Consider the following 20,536-nt stretch of genomic DNA (forward strand, 5'->3'; position numbering starts at 1 on the left):
GTAATTTCAGTTTAAATTCAGGTTAATTTTAATGGAAACCGTTGGCATGCTGGCTAACTGGATGCGCTGAACAGTAATCTATCTAGTCTATGGGCTCTGGTTAACATCAGAGTGTGAAAGGTGCTACGGAAGACCCGTAAATATAGCCCAGCCTGCGCACAAGTGTAGTTGTGTCTGTGTGTGTGGGTGTGTTGTTTGTGTTGTTGTGTTGGTGGGTGTGTGTGTAATTGTGCACACGGACATTGCCCCTCGTGTACACATTATTTCAGCAAACTTCAGGAAATTGCACAGGGACCAAAGGGAACCTAATGAAACCACGAATAAAAGAAAACACTTTGGGTCAGTGAGCTGCACAGAATGGTGGCAGTGTGTGTGTGTGTGTGTGGCGTGATGTGTGTGCCGTGTGTGTTGTGTGTGTGTGTGTGGAGAGTTGTATTGTTGAACGAGGAATATGCAGCACAAGTTGAAGAGGTGTTAAGTTTTAAGAGGTGTGCTTTGGGATAAAAACGCTGCGTTCAAGGAAGCCGTGGGAGCTGCAAATGTTTCCACCCTTCTTTTTCTTTTTTTCTGAGAAACCACAAAACGGCACGGCACTTCTACCAAGATTTGAGTGCCGAGAGAGAGAGAGCTCTGGCTTTAGCTGAAATTTGTTAAATGGTTGGCGGTGCAAGGAGGAAGGCAGAGTTGGTTTCAAAACATGGTCAGTGGGATTTAAACCTACTTTGGTCAGGCCGCCGGTTAGAAGCAGAAGAGAGCTTAAAGAAGACATCAGTTAGAGCCAAATGGCATAGTAGTTTTAGGTGCACAACTCAAAGCACAAGCATGTTTGTGCAAATCTTTGCACGGAATGTGTTTTAATACACTCTGTCTCTCACATCTTCCCCCTGCTCCATTAGCAAGGGGTCCTAAAGAGACACACGGTCCTCGCCTTCTGACCCCACAGGCAGTCGCAAGTCGGCAGATGGCTTCAGGTAGGTGAACCGGGAATGTTTCCCGAAAGTTTCAAAAGGCCAAAGAAATGATGCAGAGAGGGTGAGAAGAAGAAGACGCGTCTGGTTGCACAACACTAGAACGGAGACAGATGTGTATGGAGACGCACGGCTGAACGTTTCCATTTAGTCTGGAATGCATGAAAAAGTGTGTGAGCTAGTCTGTCCTGTCCCGTCAGCTCCGCTTGTCACTGTGTGTTGCCATCTCTGTCCTGTCTCGTTTTTGTTTTGATGTCAGATGCAAATTCAAACCAACGTCCCCACAAAGAATACAACATCCTCGCTTTTTCTTATTCTTACGAAATAGATGAATGAATAATTCATTCATTTCTCTTTGACTCTTGAAACTAAGAAAGCTTCCCTTCAGATTCAGTTGTATTGTATTTTTCACTATGCGGAGTGCTGCTGCCACAGAAACACACGAAGCAACGATAACGAAGCAATTTAAAAGGCATTTAAAGACTTTCTCATGGACCTGTTTTTCAAAATAGATTCCTCCTCAGGTCGGAATAAACAGGTAGGTTTCCCCCTTTCCTCCTAGGCATCCAAACTGTAAAATCAAAGAAACATTGTTAAAATAAATCGGTGTTTAGAAAACTGGTTCTTGGTAAGAGCTCTGGAGAAACGTTTTGATCCTAAAACATTTTTTTTTTTAACCGTCTAAGGGTCTTTGAGGAATTAAGATGGGGAACAAATTGTAGAACCATAAATACATAAGAACACACATTAAAATTATATGATATTGCACCGTTGAATGAACGCGCAAGGACAAATACTATTTACAAACAAATTCTGGGATGACCTTTGAAGAACCGATAGGTAAGGTTCTGTTTGACCTGAAAACGTTCCCAATGGCCTCACCATAAGACGATTTTTCGGTTTTTTACTCCTAGCCAAACCGCTCTTGATAAGTTCTCTGGAGAACCTTTTTTGTTGCTGTTTAAGGTTCTTTGGATAACTGAATGCCAAAAAACGGGTTCGTAAGTCACTTGGCAGCCCTTTTGCTTTGCCGCCCAGTTTTTCATGTTTAATCAAACTCCTTGCTGTCCCTTTTAAATGTCTTTGGTAGACGATTACTGTTATATAGTTGGCCCTGCAAGCAACTGGTTCTTTTCGAGACCCAATAGGTAAAAGGTTCCTTTGCATGAACGGGAAAAAATTTCCCTATGGCAATCAACAACTTGAAACCTTTATTTTTAAGGATGTACGAGTATTACTAGTAGTAGTAGTGCTGCAAGGAACTTTTTACATATTGGTTCTTCAAGAACAATTTAGTATAAAGTTCTCTTCCCAAATTTAGTGTACATGATTAATTTTAAGGTTTGATATTTATTTATTCTCAGTAGCCCACCGTAGAAACAAAAAACAGGCTGTTAAGACCTTTTGTTATTGGGGCTTTCATGGCCGCTGTAATTTTATCTTCATAATAGAAATTGAGATAATAAAAACCGTGGGGCAATGTCATCAACTCTAGTTCTTCGCTCCAAGACTCAAAGTGTTTGCAGAAACGTAACCAGAACATTTTTTTAGGGTGTAAGCTAAGGGAAGTCGGGGGTCATTTTAACACGCTGTAAGTTTTGATTGGCTTCGTTCTTCCTAACACTCTGTTCGGGTTGCCACAGCTGCCTCCGGTTTTTATGAATTCTGCAGATTGCAGCTCGTGTAAAACCGCAGGTAGCCACACCGGAAAGCGTCGGCTTCCTCGGATGGACGAAGGTTGACTCAGCAAAAAAAAAACATCTTACAACCAACGCTGCCCATGAATCCTCCTCACTTGCGCCCCTGATGGTCAATTTGGGGGGTGTTTTTGTGTTATGTAAAAATGTCAAGAAAGAGGACAATCTGGAAGAATTCCATGGGAAACAAAGGCACACAACACACAAACACACACACACATATACGTCACACACGTTACGTAAAATGTAACACTGATTATTTTTTGAGACTGTCTGGGCCGTGGCAAGACGTGCTGAGCAGCTCAGTGGTGTATGACCAGCACACACGACTCTGGCAGCAGATTTGAGAATTGTACGGAGTCACAGAAGATTTGTACCATCCATGCTCCCCAACTGGGCGTGGTTGAACTTGTTTGGTTTCAATTTTAAGCGTTCGTACAGTAGGTTTGGTTATCGATTGCGCTGAGCCACCATCAGTGTGCTCCCCCTCTCTCTAGTTGGGCTAACGTTGGGTCTTTTTGACTCACCTTTTCTGTCCGACTGAAATATCTCAACAACTTGGAACGGATTGTTGATGACAGTTTTGGTACAGACTTGGTCCATGGGAGACTGAATACCATGATGAACTCACTGGCAGGTTGGCGTTGGAAATATCGGGTGATTCAGACGTTCAGGTCTCCCTTGCGATGGATTGTAATCAATGACCCCCTGACTTTTCGTCTAGGTTGGGTTGGGCCTTAGCAACTCATTCCAGCTCCTCTGGATCAGGAGGCGTTCCCAGGCTAGATGGGCTATGTAGTCCCTCCAGCACTTTCATGGACTTGCCCCGGTTGGACTTGCCCTCCAAAGGAGGCACCTAGGGCGAATCCTAATCAGATGCCCGGACACCTCAGTTGGCACTCAACAGTACAGTACACTATCAAAAATAACAAACAAGCATTTATAGAAGAGAACTTCCTCTTCAGAAACTGTTTGTGTGCGTGTCCATTGAGCGTGTCGATGTGGTTAAACCGAACGCACCCGGTGACATCCTGCCTGGCATGAAACACTGTGGACCGCGTCCGCCATGTTCTCCCGTTTTAATGCCTGTACAAATTTCTGCAAGTCGGAGAGTCGTCAATCATCACGGCCAATTTGGTTCCAGCCACGTGAGAAAACTTTAACCTGTAAAGCTTACAAAATGTGAGAAAACACGTGGACTCACGAGCAATCAACGGCTTCTCACGCTGTGGCAATTTATATGCGACGTCAATGTCTGACACCGTACGCAGATGGAGAGATGACACCGTGTTTTGTTGGTAATAAAAGACTTCTGTCTCTATAGGCAATGTTTCTCTCTGTTCCGTTTGATCCCGGTAAAACGTGGAAACACTGCTGGTTATGTTTATGTCAGGGTCTGAGCGTGGCCGTCCTCTGAGGCAACACTCGTGCAGAATAATGTGTCTGAGCGAAGCACACCAGGTAAAGACAGGAGGTGTTCCACACTCCGTGGTCACCATGACAAGACGTCGCAGTGTTGTTAATACACTGAAACAGACCCCTCGTGTATACGGTCCCCTCTGATCTGTAAGTTGCAAGTTTTGTCAGAATATTTTTCAACAACCCTTTAAAAACACCACACACACTAGCTGGACGTTCCTAAGAGGGTAGTAAAGCCGTCACACTTATTCCTCTTAAACCTTTTCATGTAAGTGGTGTATACAGGAGGAACTGTGGCACATTATATGACAGAGGAACTGTGCACATTATATGACGCATGAATAGCACGCACCGCTTGGTCTTTCAAAAGTCGAACAACCGAGTTGGGTCATCTTATGTCTCCAAATGGAAACATCAGTGAGTATTGTGTAGGTGAAATGTGTGCGACATCAGTAGTTAATCATGTTTTTGATTCAGTAATTTTTAGATTGTTTGATCATTTTTCAGCTTGCTTAATTATGAGTGAAAATTAAGGTGGGCAAATGTGTGAACACAAATCAGTTTCACTCACAACTCGTATTAATTGGCACCATCTTATTAAGAGTTGTACATGCTCTAAAGGCGTCTCTTGCTTGAACTACTGAAGGCTGGTTCCCAAGTGAGGTCAGGACCCCCTGGGGGGGTCACGAGGCGCAAGGGTGGGTCGCAGGAATGATTTTGCAGAAATCAAATAAAATGTAAAAACTTTTAGAATTGGCTAATTTTAGCCATAATTGTACACAATAAAAAAGTCACAAACACTACTGGTATCGTCGTTTTTTGAGGGTTGGGGGCTTGAAAAGTTTGGGACCCCTGAGATATGGGTGAAAGTTTTTAAAACACTTTATTTTGGATTTCCGTGACTCAGTATTTTGTCGGAATTCTTCAGGATCAATGCACCTCGTTCCTTTAAAACCCTCATTTCAAGCTCCCACCGCGTAGAGGTCTTTCATTTGTACACGACCAGCTTAAACAGTAATTATTTTTTCTTGTGTCCTTTGGGCCTTTTTTCTTGCATAATTCTGTAATTTATGTTCGCATTTTTAATCTCATTAAGTATCTCAGTCATGTTTTCATTTTTTGAGCCCGTGGGAAACTAAGGCGACCTTTTTCACTTCAGTGTATTTGTATCATTGAAATTAGGAGACTTGGAACAGCCACAAAGCTGCCACTCGGTGGGCAAAAATAGGTCCCTGGCTCTTATTTGGGAAACTAAATGGCATTCCTCTGGACTCTTTGGCAGGTCTGGCTCTGTCGCGTGGGAAACCAGATGAGCTCTTTCAAAGGCTCACTCATCACCGCGAGACAGTGGCACGGCGTGTCAAAATCAACAGCCGACTGAGAAAAGGTCAAAAGGGCGGAAAAATTCCAGAGAGTGAAAGTGATGGACGGACACTGAGGATTGGTTTAGGATGTGATCCGGAAAAGATGAGATGAGTTTTGAAATAAAAAATTGGGACTGGGGAAATTGATGTTGAACCTGGACGGGCGGGTGGACTGAATGACCTCAGAGGGCTTCATTCATGGCTTGGTGGAGCCAAAGAAACCCTATTTTTTGCCGCGCTCGCGTTACTGACCATTTAACGCAGAAAGCTCATAAATAGACGGTCCATGAACCCAGACTGGACCGAAACTCGTGGTTCAACAATGTACTTGTTGGATCAGACTGGTTTCTTCACCCTCAGCATGTGTTAATGTGTTAACTGTTTATGGATGTACTTCTGACAGGCATGTGTAGGCAGCTGTAATTTTCTCACTCACTCAACGTTTTTTTGTGTCTTTTAATGAGATTTTATTGATTTGTATGTGTCTGAAGTAATATATTGCAGCAACGCAGGTACCCAAGAAAGCTCGTATTTAATACCTGCAGGATCGGTGTGAACGTTGTGAAATAACTAGACGGAGAGAAATACTTCACACACTTGTAAAAAATTTTTTAAAAGGCGCAGGCATGAAATGCATGTCCATACAAATGTCCATATCATTATATGTTCTAGACACAGGATTGAAATTCTTTGTGGGGCCGATTTAATCATGATTAGTATTTAATTAAAGAATTTAAAGTAAGAATATATTACACAGTAAAACACAGGAAGGGATGTCTGTGAGGTGACGTTCATGTGAGCTCCCTCTTGTGGATAAGTTTTAGTGAGTAACATGTTTGTTTTTTTGCCACTTTGTTTAAATGTTTTTCTATTTTTAATGTACCGTTTCAATAGTTTTAAGCAAAAATGAACTTAACAGAAAACTATTATTTGTTGGCTTGTAGCTATTTAAGGTTTATTGTTTACCTTTTTTCCGTGACAGAAATATTTCAAGAACGTTTTAATCAGAGTCCTTGACAAAGTAAAACAAACATTAACACTTCTGTTTATAATATTGTTCAAAGGTTTTCTGCAGGTATGCTATTTTTTGATTTATTAGTTGGACTACCTCATCATGGTATATATCTGCACATTTTATAATGCTGTGAATACTCCTTACTATTAGTAATGGTCATATACTTGCACATTTCTGCACTACAAGCTCTTTCATGTTAGATATAATATATTTAGTTTTTTAACTTGTAATAATACTTGATTTTTTAAATCCTTCCTTATATTTTTTTTACTTAATGTTATTTTTGCAGCATTACACATCAAATTCCTCTTGGCAAAAAATTTGATTCTGATTTATTGAAATGTGATAAAATTGTTCAAGATATATATAGATAGATATCTATATATATGATTATATAGCTTATACATAATCAGATATATATATATATATATTATATTAATATATATTCATGCATGAATCAGCCAGTTTACGTTCGAAAACTGGAGCAGAAAAAGAAATAAATAACTCTCTGATGGTCTGCTGGTCCTGGTGCCGTTGACAGTAGTAACCAAAGAATAAACGCACCATCCTTATTCTGTCTAAGTGACTGTTTGTCTCCTCACCTCTGAGACCTACAAACCTAGTTTGGAAGTGTTGTGAATGTTGTGTGATGGATGAAAAGCAGATGCCAGGTTCATTTTCTTTCCTCCTGATCTGTCTGTCTGGAAATGTCATGTCATGTCAGAAGTTTTTGGAAGAGGGCTCAGAATCATATAGCGCCCCTGCTGCTAGTCTCTAAAAAAGAGCGAGTGGTTTAAACACCACACGTGACACTGCTACCGAAGTTGACTACTATTTTCTATCTAACCTCACTCTCTGATAATACGTATCATAGATAGTTCCACTACTCTCCGGCCGAGGGAAGACAGAGTTGTGACCTTAAACATTGCCTGCATATTTGCAAACAAGGGTTTGTCCCCGTTGACTTGGAGGTTCCGCTATAGTCACAGCCATGCTAATCTGCTCACCACAGATCTGTTTGATTTGAAAAAGAGGACGCCCTCCCGTCATGTCCTTGTCTTCTCTTCCTTCCCAATGCAGCCTTGGCCGCCTCCCCCCTCCCTGCCACCTCCTTCTGACACTGCTGCAGCTTCTAGTCATTACTTATGTGAGACGTGGGCATACTATGGACACAAGCAACACCCGCAGCCGTACCAGCCGATGCGCACCTCAGCACATGGGAATGGGGCAAAGAAGGCTGTCCTTCCTCAACAAACAGCAACAACAACAACAACAGTACCTTGAAAAGAAGGGCCCTATATGCAATATCCCCACTACAGGAAGGAGCTACCCCAGATACCAATGCACAAGGGAAAGACATGCTCGTAAAGGGGGGCGGCTATAACGGTTGGCCAAGACAAAGGTGAGAACATTTTCAACAACAATAACCAGAGAGCTTGTTCATGTATTTTGAAATGGATAAGCTCTGGTTGAATATTTATCTAATGTCCTTAAGGTCGACGTTCCTTACTAGTGGTGCTGAGGGATCCAAAGGAGAGCAGGCCCAGCTGGACCACCTGGGCCAGAGGGACCTCAAGGTCCTCCTGGACCTCCAGGGGTAATGGAACCCAGGACTGCAGGACGACCAGGACCCCCTTCCAAGAGGAAGGGCCCGGGGTAGGCAAACCACCAGGTTCCAGGACTGCAGGCAAGCCAGAGGAAATGGGTGAGGCTGGACCACAAGGAGAAATGGTGTCCAGGGGTGAAGAAGGCCAGTGGGACAGCCAGGTCCTCAGGGTCCCGCCATGAACCAGACAGGACTACCAGGAAAGGAAACCAGGGTACAGGATTACCAGGCCACCAGGACCCTAAAGGAGAGCCAGGGTCACAAGGTCCTGCCAGGACTTCCAGGATGGCCAGGACCCCAAAGGAACAAAGGGAGGGGCAGCAGGACAAACCTGGACACAAAGGGCCTCCCAGGGCTACCAGGACCTGCGGGCCCAAAGGGCTGCCTGTTTGGGAAACCCTGGGTTAAATGGGGCACCAGCCCTAAGGACCCCAGAGGGAAAGGACAATCCTGGAAGCAAGGACCAGCTGGGCCCAGCGTGAAGGAGGACAGCCTGGTCACCAGGGGTACTGTCAAGGAAAACCCAGGTCCAAATGGCCTGCCAGGAGCCAGGCCATGCCAGGAGGGAAAGGTCCATCCAGGACCACCAGGTTTGCCAGGAAAGCCAGGACTCCCCTGATTTTTGGTAAACCAGGACACCCCAGGAACAAAGGGTGATAAAGGTATGGGGGACCACCTGGACCCCTGGAGACCAAAAGAGATAAGGCCATGGTGGCTGCCTGGTAGGCTCGACCCCCTGGACCAATGGTCCACCGGTCCTCCAGGGCGATGGGGAACCCCAGGATGTTTGGGTGCACCTGGGTCCTAAAGGGACTGTGGGGAAAGAGGATCCTAAGGGCTTGAATGGAGTTCAGGGGTGAATCCTGGTCCTTCTGGGATGCCTGGTAAGACGGTCTCCTGGAGTGCGTGGAGACCCAGGACCAAGAGGTCCATCAGGACCAATGGGGCCAAAAAGGGAGACGTGGGGCATAAAAGGTCTGCCTTGTCCACCTGGTCCTTCAGGACTTACTGGGCCAAAAGGACAAAAGGAATTCCGGGTGAGTTGGACCTTCCAATGGTCCTAAAGGAATACCTGGATGGATGGTGCAGCAGGACCACTTGGGCTCTCCTGGTCTTAGGGCCAAAAGGAGATAGCGGGGCACCGGGTCCACCGGCATTGCAGGTGAGGGGAATCCAGTTATTACTGGTCCCATGGACCCCCCAGGAAAAGTTGGCCCATCAGGACCACCTGCAAACCAGGTCACCGGCCCTCCTGGACCACCAGTCAACCAGGAGAAAGTGGTCGGTCCTCCCGACCACGGCGGGAGTGCCTCTTGATGGCCCTGGAACTAGTGGGTGTTAAGGCTTGTGGCTCATGGTAAGAAGGGCAGTACGGAGGCAATGGGCAGAAGTAAATGGGTGCCGAAGTGGGGTTGGAAATGCCGCATTCACCCGCGGTGAGTGAACAACTCCCATTCCACCTGTGGGGCGCTCCAGTCGGCTTTGACAAGCTCTTGGTAACAAGGGCGCCAAAACTACAACACAAACAACCACGAGACGGGAATCGTGCACGTGGGACTATGCCCTGGCCATTTATTACTTTGCCTACCACATTCATTGCAAAGGAGCTACGTGGTGGGTGGCTGTGGATGAGGAACAATGAGCAGTGATGTAGACGTACGCGAAGTACAAAAAGGGTTTTCCTAGATCAAGCATCAGGGAGTGCATATTTACCTCGGCAACCTGGGACCTGTGTATATTCAGATGCGCCTCGGATCATGGGCCGAGGACTTTATGCTGGGCAGTACGTGCCTCGTACCTTTTCTGGGTATTGTTAGATTCCGATGTAAAACACAAACTCCAAGGGAAAAGAGAGGCTTCGTGAGAAGCAAAGTGGAGCAATATTTTTTGTATATATAAAACACCAGAAACCACCTTAGACTGAGCAGTATTTGGAATGTAAAAGTCAACAAAACTATTGATCCTGTCAGAGAGACGAGAGGACAAGATCAATATCTGAAAAAAATCTGACGGTCGGTATGTACAAGAATGTTTTCCTTTACAGATTTGAAGAATTGTAAAAAAAGACATTCACAGCTCAGAGATGGGCTGCAGATGATTTTGATATATATAGAAGAGTGGCCAATAAATCAATTGTTCACTACACAAACGCATGAAGAGAATTATGGTTACACGGTCTCAAATGTGGTCCTCGGCACCTCTTCGAAACTGGCAGCTACCCCATGTGGTGAAGAATGTGAAACGCAGTAAAAACATGACGGCATATTCATTTGTTAGGAAATTTAAATAATTTTTGCAAATGCATACCTTTGTATAAATACAGTCTTTTTGTCCCCTCTTCATTTGATAACGGCAGGCAAGGTAAAGCACATGTAACCACCAAAAACCTGAAAGAACTACAGGAAAATGGTGAACTTTATACAATCTAATGCAATAAGTGTGGGAGTAACCTGTAGGTCAGGGGTAGTGGAGCACGGTCCAAGATTTAATAGAACACAAAAACACATCACACCTCACCCATGATATAGGGTGCTGACTAACAATTGCTCCCAGTGAGTGAGATTCCGAAGTGTAGGAATGTAATATTTAATTTTATGTTTTAATGTTGGGTTCCGGGGTGTAGTGTGTAAAGAAACATGTTTTTTTTTTTTGTGCAAAGGTCCAAGCAAAACAAACAACATATTCCCCTGAACCGTGAAAACACTCCCAAAAACCAAATATTAAACATTACACTGGGCGTCAGCATTGCAGGGACGCAGCTGTTGACATGTGGCAGTCGTATAGTAATAAAATAGATACCTACTGGTGTGAGAGAACCAAAGTAAATTTCACGGCATCTCACTGTGCTAATTTACCGTGTCCTTGCTGCCAGTTTTTACGGGGGAACACAAAATAAATGTAATATTGTTCGAATGGTGCAGCAGTCACGTCAGTAATTTATTATTTTGGTGATGACAATGACACAGAGCCATGGACACTGTATATTGTGCTCCGTTTAAAACCACGGTGCCTAATAGTGTCCGTTGTAACCAAGTGTTATGTCTTAAATGTTTGTTGATTATTAGTAATTGTACATGTTGTTTTTTACTAAATAAAAATTGGTTTAAATAAAAAAGAAAAAAGGAGTTGTTGACCTTTTTGGTTCATTACCTTATGATTGATGGATGGGAAAAAAAACAGACTTAATATGTCAGATCCGTTCAAATTCAGTGAATGGGCCGTCGGGAATGTGAGGGGAGAAGGAGAGGCGAGGTGCTGATGCTGCCGGGAGGGGAGGAGGAGGAGGAGGAGGAGCAGTTGCGCATGCTCACCGCGGTTGTTACACATCCATCTGTCACACAATCTTTAGGTTACCTCGACTTCATTCAGAGCAGCACTCGAGACACAGTCACGGTTGAGCAACATTTAATAAATCATCCCTCAAATCAATAATCATTTACAATACCAGCGCGCTGAGATTGATACCGCATGCCGCCGTGTCAGGTAACGCTGAATTAGGTGAGGTCAGGCTGCTAACACGGCGTTTACCACTGATCAGATGAGCGGGGGTTCGATCCCCGGTCCTCCGGCCTGCAGGTCGGAGTGTCCTCGGGCAAGAAGCGTCGGCTTAATGACTAACAGTAAATGTAGAGAAACCTGTTCACTAGTTAAATACATGAAACAGTAAACACAGGTGGCTAATTAAGGTCGGGTTCCCATTCAGACTCCCCTAATGGAACTGGAACCTTAATTAGCATAATCGGGGTTAAGGTTAGTGTAATGGAGCCTGTGTGTGTTGTGTGTGTGTGTGGTTGTGTTGTGTATTTTCAGGTTAAATGCATGTGGGAAAAAATAATTTATTAATAAATTTTAAAAAAATCTCATAAAAAATGACATTTTTGCATTCGTAGGCCTGGCGAGCTTCTTTGATTTCGGATTTGGTGGCGCCTGCAGGTTTTTTTGTCCACGTCAACAGAACTTCACGTGTCGGCCTCAGAGCTGTTGGTAACCAACGGAAGTGACATTCAAACCCTCAGGGAGAGGGTGGGCCCCACATTACCAGATGAGGTGAGTAACTTTTAATCTGGTTCTGATATTGGGCATTAAATATAATAAAAACACACGGGAAAACCAAGGAGTGACAGCATGTGGGTAGATACCCACGATGGTGCACTACGTCAGGTTTTAGACAGTCTGCGGAGACGTCACAGAGACCTACGTCCAGGTTTTTTAGACAGTCAGCAAGGGACGTCACATAGACTACGTCCCAGGTTTTGACGTCTGCCGGGGACGTCACAGGAGACTACGTCCAGGTTGTATTAGAGAGTCCTGTGGAGGACGTCACGGAGACTACGGCCAGGTTTTAACAGTCTTGGGGGGGGCGGGGACCACGAGACTACTGCCAGGTTTTAGACAGTCGTGGAGACGTCACGAGACTACGTGCGCAGAGTTTTAGACAGTCCTGCAGAGCGTCACGGGACTACGTCCCAGGTTTTTAGACGGTCGAAGAGTGAAATCAAGAGAGACAGCCTCCACAGAAATGAACGTTTGTATTCCAAATTCTAATAAATCAGATAAAAATTTTAATTTTTAGATGTTTGGCAGAAGAGCTAGATATGGTATGCCTCTAAGAAAAATGGTATAAATTAGAGACAGATATCTAAAAAAAACAGAAAACATAGCCCTCCTAACAGAACAGTGGACAGAGATGTGGAGGAATAAACACATCTGTATTGCAAGAAAGCACAACATGAATAAACAACATAAAAACTAAAGTAAGCCAAGATATGTTCCCTCCACAATAAACCAACCAGACAAGAAGTGTTGCCCGCTGCTGAGGAGACTGAAGTCCTTCCAGGACTCGGTTAGAAACCTTTCTATGACACTTGGCGGGCGTCTGCTGCGGAGGACTAGTCCTCCACAAGAGAGGATGATGTGTCATCACTAATACTCCTTGTTTTGTCTGTTATCTGTTCAACAGTGCTTCCTCCGGAAGTCAGAGGTGCGGGAATTGAACCTGGTCCACCTCCTCCTCTGGCTGTGGTGGCGGCACAGGTGACGTCAGCCACCTGAACTGGTGTCACAGGACACAGTGTCCATGCCGTACCAGGGGGAGTACCCCTACCTGCTCAGCTCCTGCTCTGCTCTGCGCAGCCTGTCGCTTCGTCCCAAAGACATATCAAGTTACCTGGTCAGATCCATGATAAAGCGGGGGGGCTGTTTCTCCGTGGCGCCTCTCATCTACGGCGGGATGGAGATGTGTTCCTGTGGCGCCAGCGAGCTGTACCCGCCACGGAAAGGCCTATCGATTCATATGCGGCTCCTCCGCAGTGGACTGTTTATGATACGTCATCAATGGTGGTCGCTAGTTCACGTGCACGCCTGGCAGTTTATACTACATGGAAAAAGCTGTGTTAGACTCGTGTTCAACCCACTCAAGGAGAAGAAGAAGAAGTCCGGAGGCAACGAAGAGGCGACTGGGTGAAAAACTGGGGTTTTTATTTAAAATTGATTCAAAGTTATTGGTTTTTTATTTAATGTCTACCTTTGCAGTCATCATGTCATGTACAACCGTACATTAGAACACCAGTGAGCTCGACACATTTAAGATGTATATTTTATGCAGGAACCTGGATTTTTGATCACTATTAATTTTTATTTTAAAGTGTATGTAGTGTTATCACACACAAGCAGGAGAGGCAACATCCCATAAACATTAGGCACTTTGGCAATCGCTTGAGTCTTTCTGTAGATAAGAACAGAACGGTGTAGAGGTGTTTTCGTACTCCAAGCATATATATTTATTTTTAATTATTCGCAGCTGTATGTGGTTAAAGGAAGTAGTTTTTCCTTTGGCTGTTTGTCTCTTTCATAAGTCTCCTCTCTTAGATATATTGTGGTCCTTCAGATGTGTATTTAAGCCATTTAAGAGGATATTGTTTTTGTTTTTTAGGTTTCTCATGCATAGCCATGTATTAAGCCCGCGTTCATTGGATTGAAATATGCCTAACAATAAAAATTATACGGTTAAACCTGGTTACAAAGGTGTCTGATTAGTGCTTTTCCAAACTTTATTGAAAGGACAAAAAAGAACTTCAGTCATTCTAGTTCACGTTGTAGCAATAGTAACATAGCAGCAGCATAGTTACATGGGAAAAAAAAAAAAAAAATAGTATAATAAGGATCAAAAGGGGAAAAGCAAAAATAAAACTTAGATGTGACAGACTTGTAATCTTACAAAGTTCTAGTTTATAACTGTTTTGTGCCGGTGACTGGTATATTGGTATAAACCGCTGGTTATTTTTATTTTATGTGATATTGTTATATTGGGAAATTAAAGAGAGTACTCTACATTGGCAAACATGAGCATCAGGCTTCAACAGACTGATCAGGAGAGCCAGCTCTGTCCTGGACTGTCCTCTGGACTCCACAAGAGGTGAGGTGGAGTTGAGAGGCGAGGATGTTAGCTAAGCTGACATCCATCATGGACCAACACCTCTCCCTCCTCCCATACAACTGTGGGTCTCTGAGCACTCCTTCAGCAGCAGACGGCTACGACCACGGCTGGTACAGCAAAGGAGGAGCAGGTCCTTCATCACAACACAACCTGCAACCACCGGATTTTGTAGTCTTCTGTTCATTGCAATTTGTTGCTATGTCATTTATTTTTATTGTCATTTATACCTTTGCAGTTCTTTATTATATCAGGTCACTTATTTTTGTTAATTACTCCTTTAGGTCACTACTCTATACGCAATATACTTATTATTTACTATTATGGTTCACTTCTTTGCAAATTTTACTTACACCACACTATCACTTTGTCAACTCTTTTACTATATCCAACGCCACTCTTATCTATACTTGATTGTGTTTGTGAAGGTTGATTGTTTCTTTTTCTCTGGTTTTGTGATGTTATAGATACCTTTCTGTAGTTTAATTTCTGTTTGTTTATTGTGTTTTTTTTTGTTTGGCCTTTCGTCCCTTTTGTTTTTACATCTTCTGCTGTCCAACCACAGTAATTATCCCGTGGTGGGACTATTACAGGGCACGATGAGAGGGATCAGCGGACAGAGGGGTGCAACATCTCGCTTCATGGTGCGACAGCAACAACCCTGGCCCTACGACATCAAAAAGACACAAAGATAATGATAGTGGATTGCAGGAAACCTCTTCCCTTAAACCACAGACCCCTTCTCCATTGGTTCAGAGGTGGGTGGAGAGGGTCAGCAGTTATAAAATTGCCTTGGGGTGGACCATGGCAAGAGACCTGTCCTGGGGCAAGCACATTGCCCTCAGCCATCAAGAAAAGCCTCAACGGCGTCTCTTTTTCCTAAGAAGTTATAAAGAGCTACTACATCTCCAGAACCAATTCGCTAGTGAAACTTTTTAAACAGTGCCATCAGCAGCGTTCTGGTGTATGGTTCCTGGCGGTTTCATAAGCTCTCCAAAGCAGGGACCAGCAGGGAGAAAAATCAATCGGACGTCTCTCCCAGAGATCATGTACCATCTACAGCCACACGCTGTCTACAAGAGTACAAAAAATCTGCATGACTGCACCATCCTGCCAATCAGTCTGTTCAAACTTGTGCCCTCAGGTGAGAGATACCGGTATTCACGACCCGGACTAAAAGGTGGACAACAGCCTGTACCGCAGCCAGTGCAAGAAGACTGTTAAACTCACAAGGGCTTGCATAGGATAACTGCTTGTTATATTATGGTATCTGGGTAGACTATTTATTTGATTTCAGTATGGGGATGGGGAAGCCTGTCTGTTTATGCATGGCACTTCTTAACTAACTACCTAACTACTGCTGCTGTGTTGTGCTCCACACACAATTTCAGCGACCTGCACTGGCTGCCTGAGCTGGCCACGAATTTATAAACACAAGCTATACTAGCCTCCATCTAGGCGCCCGCCTATCTCAGCGTCTTACTAAAAAAAAAACAATAGGTACGTGTCCCTACCAGGGCGTTATACGCCCGCTTCATACAAACGCATAGTTTACCCTCGCCTCATCGCAAAGCGAGGGTCACTTAAACTCTTCCTCTGTGGTTGCCCCAAAGGTGGAATGACACAAGTCGCTACTAGAAACGCAACTCCTTCTCTATCTACCTTCTTAAAAACTTGAAAAACCTTTCTGTTTCCGAATGCTCCCTGCCTAAAAAATTAACAAAATAACACACTAGTCTGTGCTCACTTTACTACCTTCTCAGCTTAGTCCTCCCTGTAAGTCGCTTGATAAAAGTCGTCGCTTAAAATTGCATTATAATGTTAATGTTAATGTCATTTCCGTTGCCTTTGGACACTGACACTAACTCTTGGAATTGAATTGAATTGAATAATCAAGTATCGCCTCTAATCGCTTAAGTTTTCTAGAGGACTAACCTGCTGTATTGTTTTTTTGTTTTTTTTTAGGTATTCTCATTCAAGCCAAACGTTTATTAATATTAGCATAATCAATAACTTTCAACTGTTGAGCTACTGATTTCCTTCACTGATAATTATACCACTTTATACACTATCAATCCCTCTGATATAATCTTCACGCGCTCCTCATTAATTGTGTTAGGAGATGGAGAGGAGGGGGAGTACAGGACACTGATAGACTCATATTTTGAGAGTGGTCCGAACCGAGACCCCCTGAGGCCACTGAACACAAACATGTTTATATATAATATAATATATATATATATTATAGATAGACTAGATATACTTTATTTATCCCAAGCTGGGAAAATTTAGTGCAGCAGCAGCATTACACAAGTGACACACAAAAATAAAAAACTATCTATCAAGCAAACTATACATAATAAAAAATATCAAAAAAAAGCAATAGTAAATCGATAAAATAAAATATATTGTACAGAGGTATATACAGCAAGTTGCAGTGTTGATATGTACAAAGCAGGGAGAAGTGTGAGGTGGACTGTAGGTTGTAGATTATGACCTTTCTTTTTGTTTACAGTGTGATGGCATGTGGCAGGAAGATTTCCTGTATCTGTTAGTCAGCCTGTGGGAGAAGCTGCTCCGCTGTCTGTCCACTGTGTGGTGAGAGGGTGCTGCTCATTGTCCCTGATGGAGAACAGTTTATTCAGCGTCCTCCTCTCCACCACAGTTCAGAGAGACTCACGTCTCAGTCCAAGACAGAGCTGGCTCTTCTTGATATCTTCTCAAGTCTGTTGGTGTCGCTGGCTCTGAGCTGCTGCCCCAACAAACAACACAGAAAGAAGTGGCACTGGCAACAACCGACTGGTAGAAGATCTCCACATCTTGCTGCACACGTTGAAGGATCTCAGCTCCTCAGGAAGTAGAGTCTGCTTCCCCTTCTTTACACAGCTGGTGTTCGATTCCAGGTCCAGTTCGGGTGCGTATCACACATCCGGGTAGTGTAGTTCCTCCACCCCTCCACCACTCCCCTCTGAGATCCGGGTTGGCTTTGTGACGAGGGTCTTCTTCCTCCTGAAGCGATTCACCACTCCTTGGTCTTGTTGGATGTTCAGCCTCAGGTGGTTCTGTTCGGACCCCTCTTCAAATCGTCTATCAGTGTCCTGTACTCCCCCTCCTCTCCATCTCCTAACACCATTAATGCTGGAGTCAGTGAAGATTAATCAGAGTGATTATTAATTATCAGTGAAGAAATCAGAGTCTAACAGTTTAAAGTTTATTGTTATGCAAATTTAATAAACCTGGCTTTGATGAGCATCCCTAAAAAAAAAACAAAACAATACAGCAGGTAGTCCTCTAGAAAACTTAAGACCGATTAGCGATACTTTTATTTAATTCAATTCAATTCAATTCAGATTTATTGTCATTTTCCAAAGGCAAACGAAATACACTTACATTTACATGCATTTAGCGACGCTTTATCCAAGCGACTTCAGCGGAGGAACCTAAGCTGAGAAAGGTGTAAAGGAGCACAGACTAGTGTTGTTTTTTTAGTTTTGTTAGGCAGGGACAGCTTCTGGAAACAGAAAGGTTTTTACAAGTTTTTTAAAGGTAGAAAGGGTGTGCTGTTCTAGTAGCCGTTGGTCATTCCACCATTTGGGGACAACACGGAAGAGTTTAGAGTGACCTCGCTTGCGAGAGGCGAGTTACAACTAGACTTTTTTTCTGGCTGCGCGTCCCGCCTTGTCGGGCCTTCGCCTTTCGTCCTCCGCTGCGTCTCTTCATTTCCTCGCTCCTTTTTTTCCTTTCTGGCCGCTACAGTGCCTCTCCATATATAGATATATAACTGTTGATGTTCAGCCTCAGGTGGTTCTGTTCGGACCACTCTACAAAGCTGTCTATCAGTGTCCTGTACTCCCCCTCCTCTCCATCTCCTATACACCATTAATGATGGAGTCAGTGAAGATAATCAGAGTGATTATTAATTATCAGTGAAGATAATCAGAGTCTAACAGTTTAAAGTTTATTGTTATGCATAATTTAATAAACTGGCTTTGAATGAGAATACCTAAAAAAAACAAAAAAAACAATACAGCAGGTAGCTCCTCTAGAAAACTTAAGACAGATTAGATAGATACTTTATTTAATTCAATTCAATTCAAGATATCACATATTGTGTGTGGAGCACAACACAGAGCAGTAGTTAGGTCAGTGGTTCTTAACCTGGGTTCGATCGAACCCTAGGGGTTCGGTGAGTCGGTCTCAGGGGTTCGGTGGAGCCTCCGCCCTGGAATTTTTTATACCATTTGTTAAAACATATCTTTGTGAGCAATCGTTTTCGAGGATGCTGGACATAAAAACTAAGAAAAGGAACAGACTTTGCTGTGAAAATGACATGAGACTGGCACTTGCCAAGGTGAAGCCACGCATATCTGAACTGGTCTCTCAAAGGCAACAGCAGAAGTCACACTGAGGTAAGTTGTCAGTTCATGCACTGTGTTGGTTTTGTTATTTGAACAAGGTGATGTTAATGCACGGTTCATTTTGTGCACCAGTAAAAAAAATCATATTTTATTTTTTACTAAAGAAGGGTTCGGTGAACGAGCATATGAAACTGTTGGGGTTCGGTACCTCCAACAAGGTTAAGAACCACTGAGTTAGGTAGTTAGTTAGAAGTGTCCATGCATAAACAGACAGGCTCCCCATCCCCATGCTGAAAATAAACAAATAGCTCCAAGATACCATAATATGAACAAGCAGTTATCCTAGCAGCCTTGTGAGTTAAACAGTCTTCTTGCACTGCGGTACAGGCTGTTGTCCAGCCTTTTAGTCCGGGTCTGAATGGACCTGTATCTTCCACCTGAGGGCAGCAGTTTGAACAGATGATTGGCAGGATGGTGGCAGTCATGCAGGATTTTTTGTCCTCTTCGTAGACAGCGTGTGGTGTAGATGGTACTGATCACTGGGAGAGACGTCCCAGAGATTTTCCCTGCTGGTCTGCTTTGGAGGAGCTTGAAAACCACGACAGGAACCACATACACCAGAACGCTGCTGATGGCACTGTTGTAAAAGTTCACTAGCAGTGGTCTGGAGATGTAGTAGCTCTTTAACTTCCTTAGGAAAAAGAGACGCTGTTGAGCCTTTCTGACTGCTGAGGCAATGTGACTGCCCCAGGACAGGTCCTCTGCCATGGTCACCCCCAGGAATTTATAACTGCTGACCCTCTCCACCACCTCTGAACCAATGGAGAGGGGTCTGTGGTTTATGTGAAAGTCCACTATCATTTCTTTTGTCTTTTTGATGTTCAGGGCCAGGTTGTTGCTGTCGCACCATGACACGAGATGTTGCACCTCTGTCGCCTGTAATAAGTCCCACCACAGGGAAATTCACTTGTGACAGCAGCAAGATAGAAAAAACAAAAAACACAATAAACAGACAGAAATTAAACGGACAGAAGTATCTATAACTACACAATAACCACAAAAGAAAACAATCAACCTTCAAAAACAGATAAGTACTGAGTGGCGTGAAGAGTATTGTTGTGTAAAAGTGACTATAATGTAAGTAAATTTGCAAAGAAAGTGACCATAATATAAATAATAGTATTATTGCTATAGAGTAGTGACCATAATATAAATAGTAATTACAAAAATAAGTGACCATGATATAAATAAGAACTGCAAAGGTATAAATGAAATAAAATTAAATAGAATAGCAACAAAAATTGCAATGAACATGAGACTACAACAATCAGGTGGTGCATGTGTTGTGTTGGATGAAGGACCTGCTCCTCCTTCTTACACCGTGGGTGTAGCAGTCTGCTGCTGAAGGAGCTGCTCAGAGACCCACAGTGTCATGGAGGAGGTGAGAGGTGTAGTCCATGATGGATGTCAGCTTGGCTAACATCCTCCTCTCCTCCACCTCCTCTGTGGAGTCCAGAGCCTGCTCCTGTTTGCCAAATTGTCAAGAGATGCTGGCTGCAGACCTCCACTGTCACGCACCTCCACTGTCAGGCCCGGAAATGAACGGGATACATTTCAAAATAAAACTGCAGACCTCCACTGTCAGGCACCTACCTCCACTGTCAGGCCCGGAAATG

Source organism: Larimichthys crocea, chromosome XVIII (assembly GCF_000972845.2).
Source record: "Larimichthys crocea isolate SSNF chromosome XVIII, L_crocea_2.0, whole genome shotgun sequence".
NCBI lineage: Eukaryota > Metazoa > Chordata > Actinopteri > Sciaenidae > Larimichthys > Larimichthys crocea.